Source organism: Dendropsophus ebraccatus, chromosome 6 (genome assembly GCF_027789765.1).
Source record: "Dendropsophus ebraccatus isolate aDenEbr1 chromosome 6, aDenEbr1.pat, whole genome shotgun sequence".
NCBI lineage: Eukaryota > Metazoa > Chordata > Amphibia > Anura > Hylidae > Dendropsophus > Dendropsophus ebraccatus.
In genome coordinates this window covers 48,271,154-48,283,567 of record NC_091459.1, presented here as the reverse complement: position 1 = coordinate 48,283,567, position 12,414 = coordinate 48,271,154, and positions in this window count along the sequence as shown.

Genomic DNA, 12,414 nt, shown 5'->3' with positions numbered 1-12,414 from the left:
TGCGGTATTTTTGTGTTTCCAAAAGAGCTTCTGCACGCAGTCGCGGCCCGGCGTGAGCGCTGCACGTTATGTGCAGGGACGCCGGAATCAGAGCGGGAGGTGGAGGAGCAGCAGGGCCCAGGTGAGAATGCCCGCCCCCGGCACCCGTCCAGTGTGAGCGCCCGCCCTCCCCCTGTCCCGTCCGGCGTCCCTGCACACACAGGACATTAACGTGCAGCGCTCGCCGGGAGGGGGAGTTGGGGGAGCGGCACCAGTCCTGTCCGAGCGCCCTTCTCCTCCGGCCGGCGAGCGCTGCACGTTAATGTCCTGTGTGTGCAGGGACGCCGGTGTGCGCGCGGGAAGTGGAGGAGCAGCAGGGTCCAGGGGAGAATGTTCCTGAGTGATCCTGTCCCGTCCGGCGTCCCTGCACACACAGGACATTAACATGTGCAGCGCTCGCCGGCCGGAGGAGAAGGGCGCTCGGACAGGACTGGTGCCGGTCCCCCCCCCCCTCCTCCCGGCGAGCGCTGCACATTAATGTCCTGTGTGTGCAGGGACGCCGGTCAGATCTCAAGGTGAAGGAGCATATGCATGCAGCTCCCTGTATACCCATAGACCCCTGCCCGCCCCCCTGTGTACCCATCCACCCCTGGCCGCCCCCCTGTGTACCCATCCACCCCTGCCCGCCCCCCTGTGTACCCAGCCACCCCTGCCCGCCCCCCCTGTGTACCCAGCCACCCCTGCCCGCCCCCCTGTGTACCCATCCACCCCTGCCCGCCCCCCTGTGTACCCAGCCACCCCTGCCCGCCCCCCTGTGTACCCATCCACCCCTGCCGGCCCCCCTGTGTACCCATCCACCCCTGCCGGCCCCCCTGTGTACCCATCCACCCCTGCCGGCCCCCCTGTGTACCCATCCACCCCTGCGGGCCCACCTGTGTACCCATCCACCCCTACCCGCCCACCTGTGTACCCATACACCCCTGCCCGCTCCCCTGTGTACCCATCCACCCCTGCCGGCCCCCCTGTGTACCCATCCACCCTTGCCGGACCCCCTGTGTACCCATCCACCCTTGCCGGACCCCCTGTGTACCCATCCACCCCTGCCCGCCCCCCTGTGTACCCAGCCACCCCTGCCCGCCCCCCTGTGTACCCATCCACCCCTGCCCGCCCCCCTGTGTACCCAGCCACCCCTGCCCGCCCCCCTGTGTACCCATCCACCCCTGCCCGCTCCCCTGTGTACCCAGCCACCCCTGCCCGCCCCCCTGTGTACCCAGCCACCCCTGCCCGCCCCCCTGTGTACCCATCCACCCCTGCCCGCCCCCCTGTGTACCCATCCACCCCTGCCCGCCCCCCTGTGTACCCATCCACCCCTGCCGGCCCCCCTGTGTACCCATCCACCCCTGCGGGCCCACCTGTGTACCCATCCACCCCTACCCGCCCACCTGTGTACCCATACACCCCTGCCCGCTCCCCTGTGTACCCATCCACCCTTGCCGGCCCCCCTGTGTACCCATCCACCCTTGCCGGACCCCCTGTGTACCCATCCACCCCTGCCGGCCCCCCTGTGTACCCATCCACCCCTGCTGCCCCACTGTGTACCCATCCACCCCTGCCGGCCCCCCTGTGTACCCATCCACCTCTGCCCGCTCCCCTGTGTACCCATACACCCCTGCCCGCCCCCCCCCCGTACACCCCTGCCCACCTCCCCGTAGAGAAGATAGATAGATAGGAGATAGATAGATAGATAGATAGATAGGAGATAGATAGATAGATATAGATAGATAGATAGGAGATAGATAGATAGATAGATAGATAGATAGATAGATAGATAGATAGGAGATAGATAGATAGATAGATAGATAGATAGATAGATAGATAGATAGATAGATAGATAGGAGATAGATAGATAGGAGATAGATAGATAGATAGATAGATAGATAGATAGATAGATAGATAGATAGATAGATAGGAGATATAGGAGATAGATAGATAGAAGATAGGAGATAGATAGATAGATAGATAGATAGATAGATAGATAGATAGATAGATAGATAGGAGATATAGGAGATAGATAGATAGGAGATATAGGAGATAGATAGAAGATAGGAGATAGATGATAGATAGATAGATAGATAGATAGATAGATAGATAGATAGATAGATAGGAGATAGATAGATAGGAGATAGATAGGAGATAGATAGATAGATAGGAGATAGATGATAGATAGATAGATAGGAAATAGATGATAGATAGATAGATAGATAGATAGATAGATAGATAGATAGATAGATAGATAGATAGATAGAAGATAGATAGATAGATAGGAGATAGATAGATAGATAGAGAATAGATAGAATAGATAAAGCAGCAAGAGTCCGCAGCACACTAGCATGTAGTGAAGAGTGGTTCATTCCATCAAATAAGGTGCAGGATACGACGTTTCAATTCACTCCAGAATCATTTTCAAGCATGCTTATCTCTTCACTATATGCTGGTGTGCTGCGGACTCTTGCTGCTTTGTATTTTGGGACCCCCTGCCAAAGGCCTTTCTGTGTTCAGCACCCTCTACTTCAGCCTTGGATGTGCGTCTGTCACGAACGATAGATCGATATCTTTACAGCGTGTCAGTGCAGTGCCATCTACAGCCCCCTATAATGTACGTCCCTGTACTGTCACCTGTATATACTATATATATACCCATCATACATACTGTATATACCCATCATATATACTCTGGGTACCTATAGTACATAGCTGTATACCTGTATATACACGTCCTGTAGTGTGCACATAGCTGTATACCTGTATATACACGTCCTGTAGTGTGCACATAGCTGTATACCTGTATATACATGTCCTGTAGTGTGTACCTAGCTTGGGTTGCTGCTCATTGAGTTACTGTACTTTTTTTAACTTTATTGAAACAAACTATCCCCAGTTTGGCACGGCCGAGTGGGTGTGGCCTGTAAAAGGGGTGTGGCTTACTAAGGGGGCGTGTCATAGTTATCGTCCAATTATCGTTACCGCAGCTACATATGCGATAAACCGCGATATTGATTTAGGCCAATATCGCCCAGCCCTACTACACCCCCATCAATCTCTTGTTCCATCATCATACCACTACACCCCCCATCATCCTCTTGTTCCATCATACCACTACACCCCCATCATCCTCTTGTTCCATCATCATACCACTACACCCCCCATCATCCTCTTGTTCCATCATACCACTACACCCCCATCATCCTCTTGTTCCATCATCATACCCAGGGGCGTAACTAGAAATGTCTGGGCCCCATAGCAAACTTTTGATTGCCCCCCCCCCCTGACTGACCACTAAACGGTCAAGTGAAGTCATAACTGCATAACTGCTAGCTCTGGTCAGGAGTGCTTGCAGTAACATTTGCAGGGACATTTGCAAAACCCAGGAGACCAGCAGGGCCACCCGATGCTGCAAATGATGACGGCTCAGGGGGCCCAGTGTATTGCAGGAGCAGGCCATGGGGCCCCCTGATGCGGCGGGCCCCATAGCAGCCGCTATGGCTGCTATAGTGGTAGTTACGCCCCTGATCATACCACTACACCCCCCATCATCCTCTTGTTCCATCATACCACTACACCCCCATCATCCTCTTGTTCCATCATCATCATCATACCACTACACCCCCCATCATCCTCATGTTCCATCATCATCATACCACTACACCCCCCATCATCCTCTTGTTCCATCATCATCATACCACTACACCCCCCATCATCCTCTTGTTCCATCATCATCATCATACCACTACACCCCCATCATCCTCTTGTTCCATCATCATCATACCACTACACCCCCCATCATACCACTACACGCCCATCATCCTCTTGTTCCATCATCATACCACTATACCCCCCATCATCCTCTTGTTCCACCATCATACCACTACACCCCCATCATCCTCTTGTTCCACCACACCACTACACCCCCCATCATCCTCTTGTTCCACCATCATACCACTACACCCCCCATCATCCTCTTGTTCCACCACCATACCACTATACCCCCCATCATCCTCTTGTTCCATCATCATCATACCATTACACCCCCCATCATCCTCTTGTTGCACCACCATACCACTACACCCCCATACTTCCTCTTGTTCCACCACCATACCACTACACCCCCATCATCCTCTTGTTCCATCATCATACCACTACACCCCCCATCATCCTCTTGTTCCACCACCATACCACTACACCCCCATCATGCCCTTTAAAACAAAAAAATCTTTACTCACCTGAATGGTTCCTCTAGTCTTCTTGTCACGCGCGCTGGCGGGCTTACTGCGGCTGGGGGCGGGGCTTCCAGCGGAGGGGGCGGAGCTTCGCGGGACCTGTTTTTTTGCCCTCAAGATGCTCCCAGCCCCGCAAGTCAGCCGGGGGCCGTCCCAGCCTCCTCTTGTGATCGCAGGCAAAACATTGCTTGCGGTCACAAGAAGGAGTGGGATGGGAGCAGTACACAGTGGCAGTACAGTAGCGGCCCGGTCGCGGCGGCGACCGCTGCGACCGTGGTAGCTACGCCACTGAATGACGCCCCCATGATAACAGCTGGTGGCGCCGCCTGAGGCAGACGACTCAGGTCGCCTCATCATTGCGGCGCCACTGGGTCTACAACAGAAAGTGTAGTGTTACGTATACCAATTCATACTGCTGCTAGAAATATCCCCAGTTTATACTGCCACACAATAAAAGGGCTGCCTTGGCTACTCCATGGTGGCTCCCATTTTACAGTAATGAAATTTTTCCCAGATTAAAGGGGTAGTGCGGTGTTTAAAAATTATTCACTAATAACACACGTTACAAAGTTATACAACTTTGTAATGTGTGTTATGTAAGTGAATGGCCCCCTTCCCCGTGTCCCCCCACCCCCGAAAGTGAGGTGCAGTATACTCACCAGATTACTGTCGACCCCGGCCGCCATCTTGGGTCGAACAACATCATGTTCGGGAGGCCGTCCGGACCGCTCCAGCCGTCCCTCATGCCAGCACCCCTCTGCCTCGTCATCAGCTGCTCAGCCGCAATTGGCTGAGCATAACTGTCGACATTAATCTAGTGAGTATACTGCACCACACTTCAGGGGGTGGAAGGACACGGGGAAGGGGGCCATTCACTTACATAACACACATTACAAAGTTGTATAACTTTGTAATGTGTGTTATTTAGTGAATAATTTTTAAATGCCGGAGGGTAAGAACGGGCATAGCAAGTTCCACCCATACATTACATCAGGCAATAAGCATGGAGCAGTGCTGGTGTGGTGTTAGGGAGCAGGAACCTATAGGAGAAGAGCGTTAGGCTTGGGGGTGAGTTTAAGATAAAGGGGGGTATATATACCTGGCTATTGCGTTGTCACGGCAGCCGCAGAGGGGGGTCATGGATGGTGGCAGTGATTGAGGTGGTTTTGGGGGCACATTTTTGAAGGGTTGAGAAACCCCTGGCTCCTAGCTGGCAACAAGGTTGGGCTATGGTTTGATGGTTACCGCTTAAATGGTGGTTCTATCTGAACCAGGGTGTCGCAGTACCCGACATATGACATACTGTATTTGCCAGCCCCGAGTTGGCGTGGTGCGACTGGTACTGCACTGTATGGGTTATCTCTGATCTCCCCTGTACAGGTTACATGGGACATGTTTACTTGAAATAATATTTTGTAAAATGTTTTTAATCTTGTGTGTTTTGTTTAATAAAGTGGCTGCTGTGGCCAATATTTTCCATCGTCACGCAGTGTGTGGTGTTCTTTATTTGGGATGAGAACGGAGGCTAAGAGGGTGTTGGGAAAAAAGGTTTCTACCCCCACAATCTGCAATACCCAGGGACTGATATGCCCTCGATAGGTGCTTCCCCATTTTATATTAAGATGACATCTTAGTCAAAAAACAGTGCAAAGTTCTGTGTAGCAAAACACTTACTTTATCGGACTATGATATCTCCTTGTAGACAGTTAAAGAAGTTACCAAACTTAAGAAAAAAAACAATGCTGCTTTTTTTTTTTTCCTTCCCAGAAACAGCACCACACTTGGGTGTGGTTTTGCAACACAGTTCCAGGTATTGTAATACCACACACAACCTGGGAAAAGGGGTGATGCTGTTTTCGCAAGAATGTAGCTGTGTTTTTTCTAGTCCTGGAAAATAGCTTTAAACAATAACATTATACCTTGTTGTATACTAAGGAATTTAAAACATTGTTCCCCCAGATTGGCCAAGGGAAGGGAAATCTTTCAGCCATGGTTTTCCAGAAGCTTCCTCCATATTTATCATATGATGCCGGAAGAAATGTTAGGGGGAGATTTATCAAAGGGTGTAACATTTAGACTGGTGCAAACTGCCCACAGCAACCAATCACAGCTCAGCTTTCCTTTCAGCAGTGCCTAAAGCTGAGCTGTGATTGGTTGCTGTGGGTAGTTTGCACCAGTCTAAATTTTACACCCTTTGATAAATCTCCCCCTAAGTGTTTAAATCTTCGTGGGACTTTACTGATGCAGCTGTGTGGCTGTATCAGTACACTGCACAGCTTCATGCTTCGTAGGGCTTGTGGACTACAGAGCATGAAAATAAGGCCTCAAGGCAGGGGCAGGGAACCTTGGCTCCCCAGCTGTTTCAAAACTACAACTCCCAACATGCCTGGACAGCCAAAGCTTTAGCAATGGCAAATCATAATGTGCTGCCCCTTTATTACTGTCTGGCCAGGTGCTTTATGTCAAACAGCTGGGATCTAAAAGAATTTGTCAAACCCAAATGGGCTAGCACTTCACCAGATTCCTGTGATTTTTTTAGTCATGTAATTTAAATAAAGCAATAGTCATTCTGATGCCCAAAACATGTTGTCTGATACTGGTTATTGTAAAATAAATTTAAATTCGAAATCGAAGTCTGTGAAGTATTGTTGCTGACTACGCCTGACATGGACAGATCCCAGCAATACAAGCAGAATTCTGACATAATTTGCAACAAAAAAGGTTCAAACTACAGCAGAAATCAGGCCTCTTGAGACCTCAATAGAGAGATAGAGAGAAAACAATGATAGAAAGGGAACAAAAAAAAGGGAAGAACAGGAGGGGGTTGTAGAAGATAGAAGGGAGGAAGGGGACATCTCTATGATGTTCAGCATCAAGTCTGTTAGCCACTAAAAACACTTTCATGCCCGTCACCGTTGGCATATCAGGTGCAGATGGTCTCAACCATTCTCACAGGAGAACATGCTTTGCTATTAGTAGAACTACTCTGGAAAATCAAAGGCTCCTACAGGAGCCTAAGCTTCTGATGGGTAAATATAAATGCTGTTACAGCTTTCCAAAAGGCTTGGGATTGGGGGCAAGACCAGATACCATGCCATACTCATTGGGCAGTGGAGAATCCGCTCAGAGTGGAGGGGTGAGGCCAGCAAGTTGAAGCCAAAGTGAACATTGCGCAAAATTTTGAAAAGGTTTTCCATCCAAACTTCTTTATTAGAAACATAGAAGATTGTCGGCAGTAAAAGACCACTTAGTCCATCTAGTCTGCCCTTTTAGTATTTCCCTTCTTATTATCTTAGGATAGATATATACATATATATCCCAGGCTTGTTTAAATTCTGTTATTGTAGATTTGACCAACCACATCTGCTAGAAGTTATTGCCAAGCATCTACTAGTCTTTCAGTAAAGTAATATTTTCTCATGTTGCTTCTGATCTTTCCCCCACTTTGAGTTTTAGACCCTTTTTTTAAAAAAATTTCCTCAAAGGGGGGTAAGACTTAAGATTAGGCACTATGCCCATAGGAGAGGAGGAAGTGGAAGGGGTAGAAGGGGGGCTGAAAGTATTGAGTCGTGGAGATGTGCTGGAATATCTGGGGGTAACGATCACAGCAGATGGGGGTAGATTTAGTGAGAGCAATCTAAGCCCATTTATTAAAGTTCTAGAGAAAAGGGTGGAAACCTGGAAGAGGCTCCCGATAAGCATGGCTGATAGACTAGCAATCATAAAATTAGTAATCCTGCCACAATTGTTGTTTCTTTTTAATGCCTCTTCAATCTGGATTAGCAATACCTGGATGAATAGAGTTGAGACGATTTTAGGGAACTTGATTTGGGGCCGCAAGAGAGTAAGATTAAAATACAATATATTTGCTTTGTGTAGACAGGATGGAGGGTATGATATGCCCAATTTAAGATTATACTTTATATCATGTAAACTTAATTATATTGCGGGATGGAAAAATTGTGGTTACTGCATGTATATTAACAATTTTTTTAAGACAGGGGACTTTTTTGAATTGATAGAATCAGGACAATTGAAGCACAAAGGCACTAAAACATTTTTATATATGCTGAATAAAGTATGGTGGTATACAAAAACACTATGTAAAGTAAGGGGTAATCTCACTTGCACACCCTTGTGGGGAAATGCAGAATTAAAGGAATTTAAAAAAATTACTAATAATCAGATTTGGATTAAGTATGGGATCACTAGAGTACGACAGATTTTTGATGGGGGGACCATTATTGATTTTCAGGATGTTTGTGGAAAATATGGGTTGGATAGCAGACACACATATTATTACTTACAGGTAAAGCATGCGTATGAGCACACTTTAAATAAAGCATTGTTCACTAAAGGTCAGCACAGAGTGGTGCAACTAGTTTAAGGAATGGGTAAAGTTAAAAAGGGCCTCTCCATGATCTATAGAAGTATTGTTACTAGCAAGGACCTTGGTAAGGGACCAGGTAAAATATATCATAGATGGGCTAGTAAAATTGGTCCCTTTCCAGAGGATAGTTGGGAAGTTGTTGGGAAGAACATATCCCTGGTCTCTTTGTGCGAGGCACACAGGTTGATCCAATATAGGATCACTCGGATGACCTACTCCTCCCCTCAGATTCTTCAGAGGATGGGGAGGTGGAGGACATCTGATTGTCCTAGGTGTATGCAACCGGGAGCTGATATGATACATCTGTTTTGGTCCTGTGGCTCTATACAGCCGTTCTGGCAAGGAGTATGGAGAGAACTAGAAGCAGAAACCAGAATGGAGATCCCTTACTCTCCAGTAGTGGCGATCTTAAGGGATACCACAGGACTTCAGGATAATGTTAATCTGCTAAGTAGATGTCTATTTTACGCGCGTTTGTCGGTTCTGTGTCATTGGTTTGCCCCGGGTGCTCCAACAGTACTTGAATGGCGTAAGAGGGTAAGCAAAATCTGCCAATACGAAAAAATTTGGTTTGCGCGAAAGAGGAGAGGAGAGGTAACATTTCAGGCGATCTGGAGAGGATGGCTGAACTAGATTAGGAGGTAGTAGTAGAATAGCTGAGTAATTAGTTAAATGTGTTTTCTTTTTTTCTTTTTGCCACTGCTGCTTTCAAGGGGGGGATTGGGAGTGTGGTGGTGGTGGTGGGGGGGAGATCTGGAGTATTAATGCTCATTATGCCTAGGTTGAAACCCTATGATATTCCGTATAGAGAAAATTATGCTTCGGTACTTCCCATGATTAAGCATGCCGGTTAGTAGACATAGGGTATATGAAAGTGTTCTGTTTTTAACATAGAGACTTGATGTATAGGATAGGTGGAGGTTGCGGCCTATCAGGCCGGAGCCCGCTTCTTGTATATGTATGCTATATATTAGGCGTGGTGATATTTCGCTTGATGTTAGGTATTTTTTTTTATTGTTTATGTATTTGGAAATATATGAAATAAATATATGAAATATTTGCAATAAAAACTAATCAAAATAAACAAAAACTGCTAAAAAAAAAAAAAAAAAAAAAAAGATTAGGCACTATGCACCAAAAATGTGCCTCAAGTCTGGCATAATATTATAGTATAATGTAATAGTTTGTCTAAACCTAAAGGAAACTGGTCACAACCCTGGTGGAGTGTAAACCAACCCCAGACCTTTGACAATACGATGACAGTCTTCCGTGCATTTGGCTATCTATAGTAACAGATTAGAAGAAGCTGGTTTTACACTTAAGTTCCCTATTACAGGAAGTAGGGTGGTAGAACTAATGATGTGGAAGTCACACTGCCCTAGCTATAACCAGAAGCTCATGTAGAGACCGGTAGTTGTGGAAGGGCACTTGTTCAACTTACACCTTCTGACTTTAGACAATTCTCTCCCTCTTGGTAACAATATTTGAGATGTCCCCTGAAAGCAGCGGCCGCACACTCTATAGTGTGCAGTAGGGAGTTCTGATGCAGGCGCGCACGGATGCGCCCGCATCAGAACTCAGAGACAGTAAAGATCATCCGGCCATTCCTGCGGGAAAGGCTGGCATGATCTTTTCTGAGACCGGCCGTTCCATGACCTGGCCGTGTCACGGAATGGCCGCCGGTCTCTTACAGTGTGTGAACATAGCCTAAACTTGTATGTCCTTTCCCTCATAGTAGAGAGGTCTGGACTTGGGGGCTCTTCCCACAGGTTTCTGTTATTGCTTAAAAAATGCATGTGTGGTTAGAGGAATAAGTGAAGACCTACCTCTTGTATGTATACAATATGTCCACCAAACACATTAGAGGATATTTATTAATTTATATTTGTACGTATACTTGTACCCTGCCGCAGGGCTTGTGCAGAAACCTTCACCTGCTCCAAAGCAGGTGTAGATTTCTGCCATGGTTTACACCTTGATAGGCGCAGACCATGATAAAATAGGCACAGGAGAAGTCTGCTGACCTAGAAGTCCATGATGTCAGAAGTCTCTGTGGCATGTGCCAAAGGTCAATCCAGCTATAGCCAAACCTGCTCTGCAAAATCTCTTCCCTCATGTGTGTCAAATTGGAAACATAAGGGCTGCAAAAATTAGCTTATTATTTTATCTAAACTAAATGTGTTGCTACTAGTGCTAACGCCTAACTGTGCTGCTGCTGTTTGTACATGTTGGTGCCTTGGGGCTGCCAGACAGGGTGGAGTGGAGTGGGCCCTTTAGTCTATGTTATACTGTACTAGTCCCTTTTTAGCCGTTGCTGGAGCTGCACAGATATACAGAATACTTTGCTCTTTCCCTACCTGTCCAAAATCTGGCCCTTGCTGCATGAATTGGAATAGGATACACTTGTGATAAGACAATGAGAATAAGCTGCATGCTGCTAAACTGTAATAGTCACTTCAGAGTGGTCGGTGGAGCTGCAAAGATGCACTGAATACTTTGGGGGAGATTCATCAAACTGGTGTAAAGTAGAATTGTCTTAGTTGTCCCTAGCAACCAATGAGATTCAATCTTTCATTCTTCACAGGCTCTTTAAAAATTTAAGGTGAAATCTGATTGGTTGCCAGGGCCAACTAAGACATTTCTACTATACACCAGTTGGATAAAGCTTCCCCATATTGTATTGTATAACAGACATTTTTTTTTTTTTCGTTTTCACCTGCCTGTGCAAAATCTGGCCCTTACTGCATGATGCAGAAAAGGATGCACTGGTGCTGAGTAAGGATGAGTGAACCGTCTGACTTTTGGGCATCTTCGCTCAATTGCTATGCCTGCGTTGCCGGATGCATAGTTGCGTTCCAGGGAATGTATCTTGAATTCCCTGGAAGATCCCGGCCTCAGATTCCCGGGAGCGCAACTATGCACCCGGGATCGCAGGCATCGCACTGGAGTGAGCGGCTTTCGGACCTAAAGTCCGAAAGTTCCGCTCATCTCTAGTGCTGAGGCAATGAGAATAGGCTGCCTCTGTTTTAGGCTATGTTCACATTACATGAACACCCGGTCGTTCTGTGACCCCGGCCGGGTCACGGAACGGCCGGTACTTAAGTACCGGCCTGGTGATCTTTCCGTCCGCGGAGCTCTGATGCGGGCGCGCGCCCGCATCAGACCTTCCCATAGCCCACAGTGAAGCAAGTGGCCGGAGCTGCTCGCTTCACTGTGTGAACTGACAGGTCTTTCTATGGCCGGAATTCACTGAATTCCAGACTCAGAAAACTGACATGTCAGTTTTTTCCGGCGCCGCATGGGATCCCAGGATTGAAAATAAGGCTATGTTACACACCGCAAAACTACGGCCGTAGTTTTACGTAGTGTGAACATAGCCTCAAAGTAGAAGTCACTTTAGGGTGGTCAATGGAGTCATACTTCTTTCTGTCCAAAATCTGGCCCTTGCTGTGTGCTGCTGAAAGGGATGCACTGGTGCTGAGTCCAGTTGCACTGCTGCACAAAGTCATTCTCTCTCCCTGCCTTTCCAATTCTGAATTCTTAATGCTGAATCTATTGCATTGATGGTTGATGAGAATGAGATGAGTAGTAGTCAATAGTACTGCACACACTATTTCCCACCCCTATCTGCCTCCAGGGCTCGACTTCCTGGCCATGTTTTGATTTTCTTTCTTTTTTTTTTTTAAAAGCTGCCACCCCCACCATTTTTTCACTGTTTGCCCAAGGGGAACATTGCCAAGTTGTCTCCTCCCTGTCACATGCACAGTT